The sequence below is a fragment of the Carassius auratus genome, chromosome 15 (genome assembly GCF_003368295.1).
Source record: "Carassius auratus strain Wakin chromosome 15, ASM336829v1, whole genome shotgun sequence".
Classification (NCBI taxonomy): Eukaryota; Metazoa; Chordata; class Actinopteri; order Cypriniformes; family Cyprinidae; genus Carassius; species Carassius auratus.
Genome location: NC_039257.1, coordinates 385101 through 392225, shown reverse-complemented (window position 1 = coordinate 392225; position 7125 = coordinate 385101). Strand labels below are relative to the sequence as shown.

The 7125-nt window shown below is 36.6% G+C and overlaps 1 long non-coding RNA gene across 1 annotated transcript in view; it reads left to right on the top strand.

Annotated features, from left to right (window-relative positions):
* The first annotated feature begins 2121 nt into the window (after positions 1-2121).
* The window catches only part of LOC113114618 (uncharacterized), a 29712-nt gene continuing 24708 nt past the window's right edge, over positions 2122-7125 (top strand). The window contains exon 1 of the long non-coding RNA XR_003293771.1: positions 2122-2444. This is a non-coding gene — a long non-coding RNA (uncharacterized LOC113114618). The remainder of the gene's footprint in view (positions 2445-7125) is intronic.

The window sequence follows — 7125 nt, the reverse complement described above, 5'->3', positions numbered from 1 at the left end:
TCTCTGTTGTTATTCAGTGTGTGGGAGAGTATTTGTGTTGCAGTGTGTGTGTGTGTGTGTGTGTAATGTGCCCTCTGGGTATGTTGTGTGTCTGTGTGTGTGTTATGGTCAGTATGTTCTCTAGCAGGACAATGGAGACAGGAAATGTCTCTGTGGAGATGGGAAGGGAGTTGCTATGCAGTTTTGTCTGTGTGTGTCTGTGTGTGTGTGTGTGTGTGTGTGGTCTCTGATGCTATCAATAGGAAATCCTCCACTACGGGTCAGTAAGAACATGATTGTTGTTAATTTTGTCTGCTGGTGGTTTAGTTTGTTTATCAGACATAATTAAGAGACCTTTAATCTAAAAAATCTAACTACTGTACATTTGATATGATCCTATATCTCAAACCATTTTACTTCCATTACGTGACATATTTCCAAAGAAAACTGCATATACTTGACAAAAATAATAAGAACAGAAATGTGCATATAAAAAGTGTAAAATATAATAATTAGTTGCATTTTGATACTGTTTACCTTTTATTTCAACTGAATTATTGTGCAAAAAACAATGGAAATCATCAATCACCTCTGGATTTGAACTAGTGACCTTGCTGACCTCGATCCTGAACCTTTAGGGCACAGATGGCTGCCTTCAGTGAGTAAGAAACACATCTGTATGTGGAGGTCTGCAGATCCAGGTGCATGCTGGGAAAGCAGAGCTTGTGAAGTAAAGGTATGTTTCAAAATATCACACGATTCATGCTAGAAATGCAGAATGTATTCCCTACATTCATACAGTATAAAATTTGTGCTGTACACAACTAGAGCGTTATATGATACATTATTTCCCACAATGCACTGCAGCTCTAACTGATGTTCTATGCATATCAATCACAATGTCGTTTTTGACTCATAATTTGATCTGACTGCAATTTTGTAAATTTTTTATTACAAATTGGATTAAGCGCTTTATTCTAAGGTCATAATTGCATGTTGCTTGTTGAATTAAAAATGCTACAAACTGTGGTCATGTGACAATGACCACGTACTACCGTTTAAAGCATTTAGAGTTGTATATTGTTTCATATACTATTTTTATTTTATTTATTTTAAGTATACAGAATATAGTATGTCCTTTTGTAGAATTTACCTCCCAAAACTGGTTCAAATGAACTTGGAAGCAATTTGAAAATGATAAGCAGAATTTTTTTTAGTTGTCTCTAATTGAAGGAGTTAACTCAAGGATGTCATTATGAAATTAAAGTTGGCGTCTGTGGCTAGACAGAATGAGGTAAACACCTGTTTATATGCACCGAGCGCTGTGATTGGTCAGAATATGAATATGCTCCACCCACAAATTTCATTAGGAATTCTATTACCGAGCACAGACTTAGAACATGCAGAAAATGATCCTCAAGTTCCAGTGAATGTATCTATACAAACAAAGACTGCCCTTAGGGTTTAGACTTAAATTAAATGGCTTTAAAACATTCACACATGCAGATCTGATGACTGTCACTTCTCTGACCTGATGACGGGTTTATGAGTTTCGCACAACTGGATCCGCTAAACACACACACACACACACACACACACTGAGGCAGGAAGTCCAAGTGTGTGTCAATGGTTTGCTGATATAAATGACTTATTCATGTAGTTCAGTCTGCGAGCCCCTCCTTCTATCTATCTCTCTCTCTCTCTCTCTCTCACACACACACACACACACACACACACACGCACACACACACACACACACAGCTAATATCAACCACAGCCGGATTTCTGTATTTCCTGTCTTTGTGTAAAGGCTACAGCAGACTTCACATCTCAACACACACACACACAGGACAGGAATAATATAAGAATGTCCAGAAACAGAGGATGTGTTCAGGGTCAAACTCACTGTGTAAACGTCTGTCTGTAAAACAACACGCCTGAGTGGAGATTTTTTAACAGTTTGATATGTTTTGATGGAACTCTTTTAAATATTTGCTATGATATGATTTCTCAGTTGATCTGTCTTGAGACAGTTATTAATCTTCCAGTGTCATTCAAACATATCACTCAGTATAAAAAAAACACACAAGTGGCAGTTCTACACGGAGGCCTAGGGAGGCCCGTGCCTCTATAGACATGTCCCTGGCCACCCCCGTGCTGAAAAAAAAGTAATATGATTTTACACGCGAGCGCCAAAAGCGGAACTAATGTGACGCAACGTTCTACACGGGTAAATTAGTGCAGCGCACCCGAACACTTAGGACGTTAATCATATTCAGGGATGCAAACATCGCGCTTTTCGGCGCCTCCCGTTTTTTTCACATCAGTTTGGGTGACTTGGACAGAAGACTATTTACATCATTACATTAAAGTTTACGGAAACGTTGTTTTCCCTCCTCTGCAGCTCTCAATCGTTCTCCATATTCAAATAGCGCGCACCTCGTCCATTTACAGCAGGATGCATGGTAAAACTCTTTCCAATATTATATACTCAAATTATAATGCTTGATCTGTAGATAAAAAGGCTGTGGATTTGCATAAAATGACTTTTATTTTGTGTATTTGTATTTTATGTTTGTTGCTGTTTTTAAAAGACTCGCTTGTGCCTGTTAGATCACACACGTTTTAAAAGCCGTAAACTTTTAAAATCACATTGTGAGCTCAGTTTTGAAGCGTTTCATATTATCATGGTTTTGTGCACTGAAAGATTATTAAAAGCTTATTTAATTTTTAGCCTGCACAATAGGCTACATTTAAAATAAGCATAATTTAATTGTATATTATTTCTGTGTAGTGTTATCATCAGCGATCTGACTCAAGTGATTCACGAACCAGCTCTGAAGTCGCGATCTGACTCAAATGATTCGCGAACCCGCTCTTAAATCGCGATCCGACTCAAATGATTCGCGAACCCGCTCTGAAGTCGCGATCTGACTCAAATGACTCAAATGATTCGCGAACCCGCTCTGAAGTCGCGATCTGACTCAAATGACTCAAATGATTCGCGAACCCGCTTTGAAGTCGCGATCTGACTCAAATGATTCGCGAACCCGCTCTTAATTCGCCATCCGACTCAAATGATTCGCGAACCCGCTTTGAAGTCGCGATCTGACTCAAATGATTCGCGAACCCGCTCTTAATTCGCCATCCGACTCAAATGATTCGCGAACCCGCTCTTAAATCGCGATCTGACTCAAATGATTCGCGAACCCGCTCTGAAGTCGCGATCTGACTCAAATGACTCAAATGATTCGCGAACCCGCTCTGAAGTCGCGATCTGACTCAAATGACTCAAATGATTCGCGAACCCGCTTTGAAGTCGCGATCTGACTCAAATGATTCGCGAACCCGCTCTTAATTCGCCATCCGACTCAAATGATTCGCGAACCCGCTCTTAAATCGCGATCTGACTCAAATGATTCGCGAACCCGCTCTGAAGTCCCAATCTGACTCAAATGACTCAAATGATTCGCGAACCCGCTCTTAAGTCGGGATGTGGTATAGTTTCCACATACTTGTCTAAATTGTCCAATTTGAATAAAGTAAACAGAGGTTTATAGCCAGTAAGCTTTTGTTTATAAATGTGAAATTTAGCTAACAGGAAACATAAATTAATTATGTAATATTTTCCAGTATTCTCTTTTGAATGGTCAAACAATCCAAATGAAAACAAAAAGAGAAGCCACTTACAAAATAACACTGAATAAATGGTAAAAAGTCTGACCAAAATTTTTCAGTGTAGGAGCATTGCCAAAATAAATGAATGAAGACTTCTTCAGAAGAATGACAAAAACAGCAACTCGCGTCAATGTCTAATTTTAGTTGGGTAACATTTGTGAATTAACTTAAATGTTATTTATTTTATTTTGTTGGTAAGCAGATATCTATGATCCAAGGTCCATACTTTCTCCCAAGGTATATTCTCCACAATGCTATTCCAATTAGGTATTATGTAAGGAATTGGTATTATCTCTCTCTGAAAGAGAGCTCTAATTTTATAGTTATTTTTTTCTTGATCACTCAAGTGGCCATGTACTTACAATACCTTGTTTGGTGTGTGGTTCACATTTGTCTGCTGTGCTGTAAATAAACAGTCGTGGAGCAAAAAGCACAACTCATCTGGTTCAATGTGTTGAGGACTTGTTTTTGCATTTTTTTTTTTTTTACTGGAAAGACACACTGCAACAAAAATCCATTGAACACTTCAACATGGATTTGACTATGAATGCTTAAAATCACTTTGTGAGCTCAGTTTTGAAGCGTTTGCACACTGAAAGATTATTAAAAGCTTATTATATTTTAAGCCTGCACAATACATAATTAAAAGCATAATTTAATTGTATATTATTTCTGTGTAGTGTATTGTAAGCATTATAAATATATACACTTCTGAATTCTTGACATTCATATATAAATATTAAATTGTGAAATGTATGATTGCCTGATTGAATTTTATAAGAGTACTAATAGTAATTAGTTTTTATTAACATGTTTAGATTGTGTAAAATTACTGTTCATATTTTTTCAAGAATTACTTTTTGTATTTATTTGCATTACATTTAAATAAAATATGTTGCCATTTTTAATGTGCCCCTCTGGTTAAACACTGGCCCCTCCTTGGCCCCCCTAGTAAAATTTGTCTAGAGCCGCCACTGAAACACACACAAAAGCAATACAAACAGGCAGCACAAAAATGTAAAAAAAATATTAACTCGGGAAAGTACCACTTCAAAAACAACGCTAACAATATGCAAAGTATCAAAAAGAACGCAACTAACAACAAAATGTATCAAAATAATTGAAAAACAGTAAAATGTAACTTAAGGGTTTTAAGTCGTCGTCTACTTTTGATGCATTGCATATTAGTTTTTGTGTAACTTTAGTTATTTTGTGAAACGTTTGGTAGTGGTAAATTCTTGAGTTGATCTTTTGTGATAGCTTTGTGCTACCCTTTTGGATTATTTTTGTGTGCTTTAAAATCCTGTGTTGGTAACACTTTAGAATAAGGTTCCATTAGTTAATGTTAGTTAACTACTTTTCATTAACATGAACTAAGCAAGAACAATCCTTCTACAGCATTTATAAGTCTAAGTTCATGTTAATTTCAACATTTACTAATGCATTATTTAAATCAAAAGTTGTGCTTGTTAACATTAGTTAATGCACTGTGAATTACCATGAACTAACAATGAATAACTGTATTTTCATTAACTAACATTAACGAAGATGAATAAATAACAGTAATAAATGTATTATTCATTGTTTGTTCATGTTAATTAATACATTAACTAACATTAACTAATGGAAACTTATTCTAAAGTGTTACCCCTGTGTTGTGTTTGGTCATCACAATAAAATGTAACACACGTAAAAACCAAACAAAAGTAAAAAATTAAAATAAAATCCAACATGGTAACTAAAAAATTTACAATATGTTACCAAAAAGTAACACAACAAAATACAATAACAAAACTAGCATAAACTGTCTTTTACACACACACACACACACACACACACACACACACACACACACACAAATATACAGTGCCACTAAAAAGTTTGTGAACCCCTTGAGAATGTAATGAGTGTAATTACATTCGGATGACATCATCCTGTTCAGAAGTTTTCACCCCCAGCTCTTAATGCATTGTGTTTCTTTCTGGAGCATCAGTGAACATTTGAACCTTTTTTAATAGTTGTGATTGAGTTCCTCAATTGTCCTCTGTGTGAAAACAAGGATCTCAAAATCATACAGTCAATGCTGGAAAGGGTTTAAAATATGCAAAAAATGCTGGAAAATTGAAGAATTGCTACTGAAATGAAATGTAGATAGTTACACAACCAAACATAAACCAAACAACAAGAAAAATGTCTTTCACACATACATCTATACAACTGCAATTTGTAATCATTAGTAATAATATAATGAATCATTTTTGATAATATAATTTTAGTTAATTTAGTTTATGTGCATTTAAATGTGTGAATGAGTGTGTCGTATATTTGCTCGGCGTCATCATTCAACAGTGAGATGAACTCTGAGTATATTTACATTTGAAATAGAATAGCGTGTGAGAGCTGTGTGCGTGTGTGTGTGTGTGTGTGTGTGTGTGTGGCGGTCACTGTGGTTGAGTTTGTTTTGATGATCAGCCATGGTACAGCAGTATTCTGTAGAACGCCATAATAAACTAATTACACTTGCACACGCTGCCAACACTCCACTCGCTCGTCCAGAAATAACATCAGCTTCCTCACCGATACACTACATCACCACCCATGAGTCCCAACACACACACACACACACACACACTGGATAACACACATCTCAGCATAGATGGGTTAACTTGAAGCTGGGGAAGACTGTGTGTGTGTGTGTGTGTGTGTGTGTGTGTGGGGGGTGGGGGGGGGGGGGTGTACAGGAAGTGCTTTCCACGTTAATGAGGTCACACTGCATCATTAATCTAGTGTCAAATTCATCCTTTCAAACACACACACACACACACACACACACACACAGTGATTGTATTTCAGTTCTGTAACCAGTTGAGATCATTGCAATTAAGTCTGATTATAATGATTACACAAAATTACTAATAAAAACTGTAAATGTATTTGTGTGGGTGCAGTTTTTGTGTGTCAAGTCCCTTAAGGCAACACACTACCCATACAAACACACACACATACACACACACACACACTCACACACACGCACATACACACACAAAGCAGTACTGCTAGAATTACATTAGAGACAAACTGAACATTCACTTGACTGAGATTCATTTCAGTCTCATTCAGATAATTGCACATGATTACACACACACACACACACACACACACACAGAGGAAAACTTGAGTTGTTTACAGACCTGTGTTACATTTAATTACAACTACATCAGCTTTTATTGGCCATGTTGGAATTTAAAGACACACACACAGTTAAAAGCTTGAACATTGTGTGTGTGTGTGTGTGTGTGTAATTGCCCCTTGGGAGTGTATTTTGTTCTCTCTCTACACAATTGTTGTGAAGATAAACACACAATCAGTTGTTATAGACCATTTATTCAGTTTCTCTTCTTCTGCTGTTTGACTACAAGTTTCCGTTCCATATTTCATTCGTCTTTGTGTAAAGCGAGACAAACCTCT